This window comes from Drosophila kikkawai, unplaced genomic scaffold, assembly GCF_030179895.1.
Source record: "Drosophila kikkawai strain 14028-0561.14 unplaced genomic scaffold, DkikHiC1v2 scaffold_300, whole genome shotgun sequence".
Classification (NCBI taxonomy): Eukaryota; Metazoa; Arthropoda; class Insecta; order Diptera; family Drosophilidae; genus Drosophila; species Drosophila kikkawai.
In genome coordinates this window covers 23,434-37,071 of record NW_027222647.1, presented here as the reverse complement: position 1 = coordinate 37,071, position 13,638 = coordinate 23,434, and the positions used below count along the sequence as shown (strand labels likewise).

General features: G+C 46.3%; 3 long non-coding RNA genes across 3 annotated transcripts; all 3 read left to right on the top strand.

Moving 5' to 3' along the window:
• Window positions 1-1,647: 1,647 nt before the first annotated feature.
• LOC121502948 (uncharacterized) lies at window positions 1,648-2,756 on the top strand. Its single transcript, XR_005991142.2, has 2 exons — window positions 1,648-1,989; window positions 2,049-2,756. It is a non-coding gene; the product is annotated as an uncharacterized lncRNA (long non-coding RNA).
• Window positions 2,757-7,543: 4,787 nt separating this feature from the next.
• LOC138929540 (uncharacterized) lies at window positions 7,544-8,449 on the top strand. The gene is made up of 2 exons (XR_011445807.1): window positions 7,544-7,682; window positions 7,742-8,449. It is a non-coding gene; the product is annotated as an uncharacterized lncRNA (long non-coding RNA).
• A 4,036-nt stretch (window positions 8,450-12,485) lies between these two features.
• LOC138929539 (uncharacterized) lies at window positions 12,486-13,391 on the top strand. Its single transcript, XR_011445806.1, has 2 exons — window positions 12,486-12,624; window positions 12,684-13,391. It is a non-coding gene; the product is annotated as an uncharacterized lncRNA (long non-coding RNA).
• Window positions 13,392-13,638: the final 247 nt, after the last annotated feature.

The window sequence follows — 13,638 nt, the reverse complement described above, 5'->3', positions numbered from 1 at the left end:
TTCCTCCGTGCGAAACGGAAGTTTTCTCGGGCGATTATCTTCGCTGGCCGACTTTCCGGGACCTTTTCACAGCGGTCTATATCGACAATCCTACGCTGACCCCTGTAGAAAAGTTGTTCTATTTAAATGCCAAGACTAGTGGTGAAGCTCATTCTATAGTTTCCAATTCGCCACTCACCAATGACGGTTTCCGCTCAGCATGGGGAAACCTAACTGAGCGTTTCGAAAATAAACGCGCGTTGGTGAACAGCCAACTGAAGAAATTACTAAACATACAATCCATCAAACGCGAATCCTCGGCAGCCTTGAAGGAGCTGCAGAATACAATTCAAAATTGCCTCACATCCCTAACTCTGTCCGGCCTTCCTACGGATAATTGGGATTGTCTATTGGTTTATTTGTGTTCCACGAAGCTTCCAAAGCTGACGCTCTCATTATGGGAGCAGTCCTTACCAAATAAAACCGAAATTCCGACGTGGCTAGAATTAGATTCTTTCCTTACTGAGCGCCATAGAACTCTGGAATCTATGAATTCTATTCAACCTCCTACGATACGCCTCAGTCCGTCCAACCCGACAAAATCCATCGTGGCACCGCGAGTACTAAAATCCTTTAGTACGCGGATTGTTCCCATATCCAAAAGATGCGATTTGTGTTCTGCAGAGAACCATCCAGTGCGTAAATGTCCACGCTTCCTCCAGATGACGATAGAAAATCGAACTTCGTACATTGAGAAAAAGCAGTTGTGCTTAAATTGCTTTGCAAGCGGTCATCCACTCCGTAATTGCACAAGCGCCCACAGCTGTCTTACGTGTCACGGTCGGCATCAAACATTGTTGCATCCAAGCAACACTTTATCCAGTGTTCCGAATCCTCGTGATGACGCACCACAAATTCCTGCACCCATCCAAAGAATTTCCTCGTTCTCCACACGAGTGACTACTTCGGCCGATTCCAATTACTGGGTTCCGTACGACGACAGCAAGAGCAGACGTTCCCGAGGTATTTTATCCTACCAATGCCGAGTCTGCCAAGGGAACCATCCTCTTCGGAAGTGTCACCGTTTTCTCCGGCTTGATGCGAAGAAACGGCTCCAGACAGTCATCGACAGGAAGTACTGCGTCAACTGCCTGGCCCACCACCATTCCGGAGGATCCTGTCGAAGTAGCGACCGATGCCAGTCGTGTGGACAGGATCACCACACCCTTCTACATGCCGACGAACGCTCAGCGTTATCCTACGCTTTCCAGAGCTAATACTTCCTGGTACTTTTGCTGCGTATCCTCGCAAGGGGGGGAGAATGTTCACGCCAGAAAGGCGCTCAGTTTCGGGAGGCAGTGTGATCCCGAACGCTCTCCTTTTCTCTCCCTCTTCCTCCGGACTTCCAGTCCTAGAGCTTCTAATCCGCTCTCCCTCGCTTTAGTTTTTGTTCTTTGTATTCAGTACCAATTTACCTACGACTAAATAAACATCCCGACGCACGTCGCGTAAAACCCCGACAAGTTCTACGTGTTATTATTTATCCGAGTGCATTTCAGCTTAAAGCCGCCCCCCTCCAACAGTAAGTTTAAATGATAGAACCGACCCATCGAAACGCATATGCCGCGACTAGAGTGTAGGGTAGCGCCTTCCAGAACATGCCGTTTTTCTTCTACCTGCATTCGCAGCGCCAGCGAAATCGTACGATTTTTTGCTTATTTTTCCTTCCTCCAGTCCTTCGCTCGCGAGCATCGAGAGCGCGAGAGAGGATTTGGGAAAAGTCCCGTAGCTTTTGGCTCGTTTGCTATGCAAGGCACGCTGCGTGTAGAGAAATTTTGTGACGCTCGCTCACTTGAAATTGAAAACCAGAGCAAAGCACACGCATCGTAGATCATTTTTACTATAATAATTCCGGCACGTGGATTATACAGTTTTAATCGAATTAATAGTAAAGTGCCAGCAAGAGACCAGTGACAAAACTTAATAAGTGTTGTGCACGAGTGAGAACGGGTAAATATTAACTACGGAACGGCAGAGTTTATAGTGTAGTTAACCCTTTTGTTGTGCAGGGCTAGTTTGGCGCTAGGCGACGGCTCTTACGTCCTTCGCTAAGCGTGGCGTATCGCCGGCGTGGCAGCCACACGCGGCAAAAGTTGGCGATCAGCGAACAAGGCGGCGCGGTGCAACCGAGCGGCCATAACCTTACTCTTTGGAAGCCCTACGGCGGCAGCGACGTCGACGTGCAGCCCAACGCTGTGCGACCGAGCGGCCATAACCTAACTTTTCGGAGGCCCTACGGCGGCAGAGACGTCGACGTGCGGCCAACGCAGCACGTGCGCGTAACCCTACTTTTTGGGAACCTCTGCTTTGCCACGTCGGATGCCAAGGAGCTATAGCGATCCGAGTGCGACCGCACTAAACCGGGAGCGAGAAATCTCCAAGAGTCAGACCAGAGGCGGCCTGTGTCTGAGTTCTCGGAGTAATGTAACCGGCCTCGTGCAGCCCCAACTAAGGCGATTCGGCTGTATGGACAGCGGCTAAGCATTACCTTTTCGAGCATAAGCCAGTAGGAACAGTGGAGGTGCAGCGAAGGTAGCTGAGCGGAGACTAGGCAGGAGCAGGCGCAGCCGGATAGAGAGCTCGCTTGAGCGGCAGGCATGTGACCTGTCGAAGAAGTTGGAGGCGCGTCGCGGTGAGCAGCGCGCTCCCGCTGGATGATTCCAGTAACCCGAAGGACGTAAAGTTTTGAGATCGATTAAATTTAGAGTGATGCGTAACATTAGATAGAAAGTAACTGATATTGTTGTTGCTTTTCTGCCGTTTAGCGTAATATGTGAATGCGAACGCGGGCGTCCCATTTAAATATCGTTTCTGAACTTTCCAACTAACAGCCATCAGCACCTGCAACTTCGATGGGCCCAACGAACCAGCAGCGGAGGATCTGAGCGTAAGTCAGTATATCGAAAGTAAATTGGCACCAAGGCCGCATATTTGATTTATTCTGTATATATATATATCGATCGTATGTATAACTTAAACGGGATCCTAAGCGAGCCGCACATTTACGCGTTTGTTTATATGAATTTCAATTAACGTAGAGATAAATATCTAGGGATTAGATAAATTAAGAAAATGATTAATAATTATAAGAGACAGAATTATGAATTATCCTGAAGTTTAACGAAATAATAATGGAGTAAAAACTTTGGTCTATGTTAATACAGCAAGTGGATGTCGAATTACTTCAGAATGAGCTAAGATCGAAAAGATGAACTTAGTTAAGGGGTAACACTTAAATTATCAGAGTTTACCACGGCAGGGAGGGTAAAGACGTGGGGGCGGATGACACCTCAGCCACCCACAACGCGAGTGTTCCTCTCTTATACCTACTCTTTAGGGTCCGTCCGTACGTCCGATTAATTCAACCGTTGACCAATCATTTAGTTTACAGAATGTGCACTTAAACTTTTATTACAGTAGTGAAAGGGTGTGACTTATAATCGGTGAGGAAGGCCCACGCCATATCCGACGAGCTTTGAACCGAGCATAGCAAGAAGTGCACAAATACCGATCCGATTGTACACTGGAAAACCCACAGTATCTAGTGAGCACTGCCTCTTGGCTACTACATAAATAAAATGGCGCCCAACGTGGGGCCAAAGATCGTTATCTGCATTTGAGAAATAAGAGGAAGAAGAATATCAAGCTATAGTGCAACTCGCAGGAGCCGCAAATACCTATTGTTTTAGGTGCAGGACCCTCGAGTGGTTTTAGCCCATGAAAATGCTCGACTATCCATCCAAAAGAATTTTTTTGTAATTAATTTACTCAGCAGAAATTGTTACTATTTTATACTAGAGATTTGCTAGTTGCGAGTTGAGGACTTCTTAGCCGGAATTGCGTCTTCGATTCGAGATCTTACGGATCAAGGCGACCGCAACGAACCCACTCACAGGCACAAAAACTCGACCCTGAAATTAGTTAGGTGGATCAAACTCCCGTTCAATAGGTAGAGGGAAGCGAATTCGGAATTAGTAGCTTGGAATAGCGATATGTTATCAAAACTTCGTGGTACTATCGACCAGTGCTAACCGAGCGCAGAATACTATCCAAAGGCGACAGTTTAGACTACTGGCAAAAGGTACTGTACGCGTATTTAGGAATATCAAGTGGTCAGAGGAACTTCGATGGATGACCAATACAGCGAATACAAACCTACAAAGCCGCAACAATATAGACAATATTAGTATAGAGTTGGTTAGGAGAGAACGCTCAGCAAGAAGGTATTCGACAGAAACTAGCTGGAAAAACAAAGACCATAATTTGAAAATATTAAGCAACCAATAACAGTTACAGAAGAAGAAAATGCCTATTCATCATAGCTTAGAGAATTTAGCAGCCGCTTCTAATAATGACGAGAGTGTTTGCATTCTATGCACACGACCTTTAAGCGTGATCGATCTGACAGCAGCTTCTCCTTGTAATCATCGATTTCATCATCAATGTATTAGAGATCACTTGTCAGTAACGAACTCGTGTCCGACTTGCAATCAACCATGCACGGTGCAGCAGTTGTCAGTATCGAACAATAACTTATTAGCCGAATTGGCAGATGCAGAACAAAGATCCGAGTCAGGAAGAGCACCCAATGAATATGACGCTGGCAAAGGCAGCAGCAATCTTATCACAAACCGAGGCCGTAACAGGAATGAACCAAGAAGAGGTCGAAGTTTGGGGCAACGCAGAGGTATGGTTACTAGGTCTCAGCAACGTAGTAACGTGGCGCAGCAGCGCGATAGAAGCGCTAATACACCATCAGTTCTCGATTCATCTAGAGCAGAGAGTGTCGAAGAAATAGGTAGAGTAGTTCAAGCAGCAATGCAGTCTCAGCAACAGAAGCTTATGCAGGATTTGACTCTTTTCATACAATCACAGATATCGAATTTGCAGCTCGAACAGAATGCCCAATCCCCGAGTAGGAGAAGCATGAACAATGTAACACAGGGACAAGCTTTCGCAGTAGGTCAAACTCAGCCAGGGTCAGGATTGAACTTACCGAACAGGGAGCGAAACGAGAGATTAGGGAATCGACAATCTAGTCGAAACTCTGAGAGGTCGCACACTTCGGTGCAGCCGGAGAAGGTGCCCGGTATTATCCAGAGTTGGCACATCAAATTTGATGGAGCCAAAGATGGCTTGCAGACAGAGGATTTTCTGTACAGAGTACAAGCACTAGCCCAACAAAACTTGAACGGAGATCATCAGCTTCTTTGTGATCACCTACATCTGTTCTTTACCGGCAAAGCGAATGAGTGGTATTGGAAATTCCACCAAGCATGTACGAATTTTACATGGGCAGAGTTTTGCAGGGAATTTAGACAGAAATTTCGAGATGTGGATACAGACATGGACATATGGGAATCTATCAATAGTAGGCGTCAAGCAGACAGGGAACCATTCGAAGAGTACCAATTCCAAATAGAAAAGTTGGTTTCGCGCTTGAGTACTCGACTTTCAGAGCAGTCGTTAGTTGAACTGCTGATTCGACATGCGAAGCCATCGCTGAGGTACGAGTTGATGCATTTGCGCATAGATTCCTTAGTCACCTTAAGGGAAGAGATACGAACGCACGAACAGTTTTGTAAGCAGAATAGACCGCAGCAAGGGAAGAACCAAGTCGGAACACGACCTTATATTGCTCAACTAGAACAGGAATCCGAGGATGTAGGTCGAGAAGATGTGTCAGCCCTACAGACTAATCAGATAAGATGTTGGAACTGCGATAAGATAGGCCATAGGTTCGACGAGTGTCTCGAAGTTCGCAGCATCTTCTGTTATGGATGCGGAGCCAAAAACACTTTTAAGCCGAACTGTCAGCACTGTAGACCATCGGAAAACCGACAAAGGGATGCGTCGGCCAAAATCCACGCGTCGCATCCGAAACATTAAAATCCAGTAGTGGTACGCAGACAGAACCGTGTGAAGTTTTAAATCTGCAAGAAGTACACCCAAACACAGCAAAAGTTAACCAACCGTATCATATACGTGAAGCACAGTACGCTGAAGCCAGACGAAGAATATTCGCAGACGTTTGCAGCAGTATTGACACTCGCAAACCCGGACGTTCAACACTAAGAGCACGATCATTTTGGAACAAGGTTCGAAAGAACCGGAAAAAGTTGAAAGCAGCAGTTTTTATGAATTCCGATAACCGTTTATACACGGAAATCGATTTAGTGGGTAAGCGCTATGTGGCGTTACTCGATTCAGGAGCAACGATAAGCTGTATCGGAGGCAACGCTGCTAGAGACTTAGTTCAGAACCCAAATTTACGAAAATGTTCAGGTCGCATTAAAACCGCGAATAACTCCGAGTGCTCAGTCGTAGGCAGACTCGTGGCAGACATCAATTATCAAAATCGTACACATCCAGTCGAATTTTTTGTGATCCCAGGGCTGAAGCAAGATATATATCTGGGAGTTGATTTCTGGCGAGACTTCGGTCTATTGTCCAAAATAATGGAAGAGACCGGAAGTGTAGCTGAACTTGACGTAGGGCGAGACGAAGATCCGGACGATAGCCCGAAAACGCATGTCCTTTCGATCGAGCAACAGAAGAGGCTAGAGACTGTAATCTCTAAGCTTCCCTCTTACGAGTCAGAAGGATTAGGTCGAACTCAACTAATTGAACATTCCATAGACGTTGGTCAAGCGAAGCCGGTAAAACAGAGGCATTGGCCCATCTCACCAGCTAAGGAGAATCTTGTGTTTGCCGAAGTACAGAATATGATCATGAACGGAAAGGACTATGAATTACTAAGAAACATTAAGTCGTTACAGGATGATACTTTGTTGAAAACGCCTGATGTCATGCAGCTAGCACGTAATCAAGCACAGAAGAAAATTAGGGAAACGCATGAAAACAATGCAAAAGTTTATAATTTGCGCTCGCGTTCTGCATGTTTTAAAGTCGGTGACACTGTGTATGCCCGTAGTTTTGCGCAAAGCAATGCGGCTAAACAATTCAACAGTAAGCTGGCTCCAGTCTTTATGAAAGCGACAGTTACTAAGAAGCTTAGCCATATTTACTATGAATTAGAAAACGATGTCGGGAAATCCTTAGGGGTGTATCACCTGAAAGACATAAAGAGCTAGAACGATTCTTGTCTTACCTTTTTCAGTTAAAACCTCTTCGAGTAGGACTCTCGATGAGTGGTGTAGGGGTCAGAGGGTAAGGGCAGGGAAAACAAATAGGAAAATATAAATAAGTATAATCGTAAGTTTAAATGATAGAACCGACCCATCGAAACGCATATGCCGCGACTAGAGTGTAGGGTAGCGCCTTCCAGAACATGCCGTTTTTCTTCTACCTGCATTCGCAGCGCCAGCGAAATCGTACGATTTTTTGCTTATTTTTCCTTCCTCCAGTCCTTCGCTCGCGAGCATGGAGAGCGCGAGAGAGGATTTGGGAAAAGTCCCGTAGCTTTTGGCTCGTTTGCTATGCAAGGCACGCTGCGTGTAGAGAAATTTTGTGACGCTCGCTCACTTGAAATTGAAAACCAGAGCAAAGCACACGCATCGTAGATCATTTTTACTACAATAATTCCGGCACGTGGATTATACAGTTTCAATCGAATTAATAGTAAAGTGCCAGCAAGAGACCAGTGACAAAACTTAATAAGTGTTGTGCACGAGTGAGAACGGGTAAATATTAACTACGGAACGGCAGAGTTTATAGTGTAGTTAACCCTTTTGTTGTGCAGGGCTAGTTTGGCGCTAGGCGACGGCTCTTACGTCCTTCGCTAAGCGTGGCGTATCGCCGGCGTGGCAGCCACACGCGGCAAAAGTTGGCGATCAGCGAACAAGGCGGCGCGGTGCAACCGAGCGGCCATAACCTTACTCTTTGGAAGCCCTACGGCGGCAGCGACGTCGACGTGCAGCCCAACGCTGTGCGACCGAGCGGCCATAACCTAACTTTTCGGAGGCCCTACGGCGGCAGAGACGTCGACGTGCGGCCAACGCAGCACGTGCGCGTAACCCTACTTTTTGGGAACCTCTGCTTTGCCACGTCGGCTGCCAAGGAGCTATAGCGATCCGAGTGCGACCGCACTAAACCGGGAGCGAGAAATCTCCAAGAGTCAGACCAGAGGCGGCCTGTGTCTGAGTTCTCGGAGTAATGTAACCGGCCTCGTGCAGCCCCAACTAAGGCGATTCGGCTGTATGGACAGCGGCTAAGCATTACCTTTTCGAGCATAAGCCAGTAGGAACAGTGGAGGTGCAGCGAAGGTAGGTGAGCGGAGACTAGGCAGGAGCAGGCGCAGCCGGATAGAGAGCTCGCTTGAGCGGCAGGCATGTGACCTGTCGAAGAAGTTGGAGGCGCGTCGCGGTGAGCAGCGCGCTCCCGCTGGATGATTCCAGTAACCCGAAGGACGTAAAGTTTTGAGATCGATTAAATTTAGAGTGATGCGTAACATTAGATAGAAAGTAACTGATATTGTTGTTGCTTTTCTGCCGTTTAGCGTAATATGTGAATGTGAACGCGGGCGTCCCATTTAAATATCGTTTCTGAACTTTCCAACTAACAGCCATCAGCACCTGCAACTTCGATGGGCCCAACGAACCAGCAGCGGAGGATCTGAGCGTAAGTCAGTATATCGAAAGTAAATTGGCACCAAGGCCGCATATTTGATTTATTCTGTATATATATATATATCGATCGTATGTATAACTTAAACGGGATCCTAAGCGAGCCGCACATTTACGCGTTTGTTTATATGAATTTCAATTAACGTAGAGATAAATATCTAGGGATTAGATAAATTAAGAAAATGATTAATAATTATAAGAGACAGAATTATGAATTATCCTGAAGTTTAACGAAATAATAATGGAGTAAAAACACAAAAACTCGACCCTGAAATTAGTTAGGTGGATCAAACTCCCGTTCAATAGGTAGAGGGAAGCGAATTCGGAATTAGTAGCTTGGAATAGCGATATGTTATCAAAACTTCGTGGTACTATCGACCAGTGCTAACCGAGCGCAGAATACTATCCAAAGGCGACAGTTTAGACTACTGGCAAAAGGTACTGTACGCGTATTTAGGAATATCAAGTGGTCAGAGGAACTTCGATGGATGACCAATACAGCGAATACAAACCTACAAAGCCGCAACAATATAGACAATATTAGTATAGAGTTGGTTAGGAGAGAACGCTCAGCAAGAAGGTATTCGACAGAAACTAGCTGGAAAAACAAAGACCATAATTTGAAAATATTAAGCAACCAATAACAGTTACAGAAGAAGAAAATGCCTATTCATCATAGCTTAGAGAATTTAGCAGCCGCTTCTAATAATGACGAGAGTGTTTGCATTCTATGCACACGACCTTTAAGCGTGATCGATCTGACAGCAGCTTCTCCTTGTAATCATCGATTTCATCATCAATGTATTAGAGATCACTTGTCAGTAACGAACTCGTGTCCGACTTGCAATCAACCATGCACGGTGCAGCAGTTGTCAGTATCGAACAATAACTTATTAGCCGAATTGGCAGATGCAGAACAAAGATCCGAGTCAGGAAGAGCACCCAATGAATATGACGCTGGCAAAGGCAGCAGCAATCTTATCACAAACCGAGGCCGTAACAGGAATGAACCAAGAAGAGGTCGAAGTTTGGGGCAACGCAGAGGTATGGTTACTAGGTCTCAGCAACGTAGTAACGTGGCGCAGCAGCGCGATAGAAGCGCTAATACACCATCAGTTCTCGATTCATCTAGAGCAGAGAGTGTCGAAGAAATAGGTAGAGTAGTTCAAGCAGCAATGCAGTCTCAGCAACAGAAGCTTATGCAGGATTTGACTCTTTTCATACAATCACAGATATCGAATTTGCAGCTCGAACAGAATGCCCAATCCCCGAGTAGGAGAAGCATGAACAATGTAACACAGGGACAAGCTTTCGCAGTAGGTCAAACTCAGCCAGGGTCAGGATTGAACTTACCGAACAGGGAGCGAAACGAGAGATTAGGGAATCGACAATCTAGTCGAAACTCTGAGAGGTCGCACACTTCGGTGCAGCCGGAGAAGGTGCCCGGTATTATCCAGAGTTGGCACATCAAATTTGATGGAGCCAAAGATGGCTTGCAGACAGAGGATTTTCTGTACAGAGTACAAGCACTAGCCCAACAAAACTTGAACGGAGATCATCAGCTTCTTTGTGATCACCTACATCTGTTCTTTACCGGCAAAGCGAATGAGTGGTATTGGAAATTCCACCAAGCATGTACGAATTTTACATGGGCAGAGTTTTGCAGGGAATTTAGACAGAAATTTCGAGATGTGGATACAGACATGGACATATGGGAATCTATCAATAGTAGGCGTCAAGCAGACAGGGAACCATTCGAAGAGTACCAATTCCAAATAGAAAAGTTGGTTTCGCGCTTGAGTACTCGACTTTCAGAGCAGTCGTTAGTTGAACTGCTGATTCGACATGCGAAGCCATCGCTGAGGTACGAGTTGATGCATTTGCGCATAGATTCCTTAGTCACCTTAAGGGAAGAGATACGAACGCACGAACAGTTTTGTAAGCAGAATAGACCGCAGCAAGGGAAGAACCAAGTCGGAACACGACCTTATATTGCTCAACTAGAACAGGAATCCGAGGATGTAGGTCGAGAAGATGTGTCAGCCCTACAGACTAATCAGATAAGATGTTGGAACTGCGATAAGATAGGCCATAGGTTCGACGAGTGTCTCGAAGTTCGCAGCATCTTCTGTTATGGATGCGGAGCCAAAAACACTTTTAAGCCGAACTGTCAGCACTGTAGACCATCGGAAAACCGACAAAGGGATGCGTCGGCCAAAATCCACGCGTCGCATCCGAAACATTAAAATCCAGTAGTGGTACGCAGACAGAACCGTGTGAAGTTTTAAATCTGCAAGAAGTACACCCAAACACAGCAAAAGTTAACCAACCGTATCATATACGTGAAGCACAGTACGCTGAAGCCAGACGAAGAATATTCGCAGACGTTTGCAGCAGTATTGACACTCGCAAACCCGGACGTTCAACACTAAGAGCACGATCATTTTGGAACAAGGTTCGAAAGAACCGGAAAAAGTTGAAAGCAGCAGTTTTTATGAATTCCGATAACCGTTTATACACGGAAATCGATTTAGTGGGTAAGCGCTATGTGGCGTTACTCGATTCAGGAGCAACGATAAGCTGTATCGGAGGCAACGCTGCTAGAGACTTAGTTCAGAACCCAAATTTACGAAAATGTTCAGGTCGCATTAAAACCGCGAATAACTCCGAGTGCTCAGTCGTAGGCAGACTCGTGGCAGACATCAATTATCAAAATCGTACACATCCAGTCGAATTTTTTGTGATCCCAGGGCTGAAGCAAGATATATATCTGGGAGTTGATTTCTGGCGAGACTTCGGTCTATTGTCCAAAATAATGGAAGAGACCGGAAGTGTAGCTGAACTTGACGTAGGGCGAGACGAAGATCCGGACGATAGCCCGAAAACGCATGTCCTTTCGATCGAGCAACAGAAGAGGCTAGAGACTGTAATCTCTAAGCTTCCCTCTTACGAGTCAGAAGGATTAGGTCGAACTCAACTAATTGAACATTCCATAGACGTTGGTCAAGCGAAGCCGGTAAAACAGAGGCATTGGCCCATCTCACCAGCTAAGGAGAATCTTGTGTTTGCCGAAGTACAGAATATGATCATGAACGGAAAGGACTATGAATTACTAAGAAACATTAAGTCGTTACAGGATGATACTTTGTTGAAAACGCCTGATGTCATGCAGCTAGCACGTAATCAAGCACAGAAGAAAATTAGGGAAACGCATGAAAACAATGCAAAAGTTTATAATTTGCGCTCGCGTTCTGCATGTTTTAAAGTCGGTGACACTGTGTATGCCCGTAGTTTTGCGCAAAGCAATGCGGCTAAACAATTCAACAGTAAGCTGGCTCCAGTCTTTATGAAAGCGACAGTTACTAAGAAGCTTAGCCATATTTACTATGAATTAGAAAACGATGTCGGGAAATCCTTAGGGGTGTATCACCTGAAAGACATAAAGAGCTAGAACGATTCTTGTCTTACCTTTTTCAGTTAAAACCTCTTCGAGTAGGACTCTCGATGAGTGGTGTAGGGGTCAGAGGGTAAGGGCAGGGAAAACAAATAGGAAAATATAAATAAGTATAATCGTAAGTTTAAATGATAGAACCGACCCATCGAAACGCATATGCCGCGACTAGAGTGTAGGGTAGCGCCTTCCAGAACATGCCGTTTTTCTTCTACCTGCATTCGCAGCGCCAGCGAAATCGTACGATTTTTTGCTTATTTTTCCTTCCTCCAGTCCTTCGCTCGCGAGCATGGAGAGCGCGAGAGAGGATTTGGGAAAAGTCCCGTAGCTTTTGGCTCGTTTGCTATGCAAGGCACGCTGCGTGTAGAGAAATTTTGTGACGCTCGCTCACTTGAAATTGAAAACCAGAGCAAAGCACACGCATCGTAGATCATTTTTACTACAATAATTCCGGCACGTGGATTATACAGTTTCAATCGAATTAATAGTAAAGTGCCAGCAAGAGACCAGTGACAAAACTTAATAAGTGTTGTGCACGAGTGAGAACGGGTAAATATTAACTACGGAACGGCAGAGTTTATAGTGTAGTTAACCCTTTTGTTGTGCAGGGCTAGTTTGGCGCTAGGCGACGGCTCTTACGTCCTTCGCTAAGCGTGGCGTATCGCCGGCGTGGCAGCCACACGCGGCAAAAGTTGGCGATCAGCGAACAAGGCGGCGCGGTGCAACCGAGCGGCCATAACCTTACTCTTTGGAAGCCCTACGGCGGCAGCGACGTCGACGTGCAGCCCAACGCTGTGCGACCGAGCGGCCATAACCTAACTTTTCGGAGGCCCTACGGCGGCAGAGACGTCGACGTGCGGCCAACGCAGCACGTGCGCGTAACCCTACTTTTTGGGAACCTCTGCTTTGCCACGTCGGCTGCCAAGGAGCTATAGCGATCCGAGTGCGACCGCACTAAACCGGGAGCGAGAAATCTCCAAGAGTCAGACCAGAGGCGGCCTGTGTCTGAGTTCTCGGAGTAATGTAACCGGCCTCGTGCAGCCCCAACTAAGGCGATTCGGCTGTATGGACAGCGGCTAAGCATTACCTTTTCGAGCATAAGCCAGTAGGAACAGTGGAGGTGCAGCGAAGGTAGGTGAGCGGAGACTAGGCAGGAGCAGGCGCAGCCGGATAGAGAGCTCGCTTGAGCGGCAGGCATGTGACCTGTCGAAGAAGTTGGAGGCGCGTCGCGGTGAGCAGCGCGCTCCCGCTGGATGATTCCAGTAACCCGAAGGACGTAAAGTTTTGAGATCGATTAAATTTAGAGTGATGCGTAACATTAGATAGAAAGTAACTGATATTGTTGTTGCTTTTCTGCCGTTTAGCGTAATATGTGAATGTGAACGCGGGCGTCCCATTTAAATATCGTTTCTGAACTTTCCAACTAACAGCCATCAGCACCTGCAACTTCGATGGGCCCAACGAACCAGCAGCGGAGGATCTGAGCGTAAGTCAGTATATCGAAAGTAAATTGGCACCAAGGCCGCATATTTGATTTATTCTGTATATATATATATATCGATC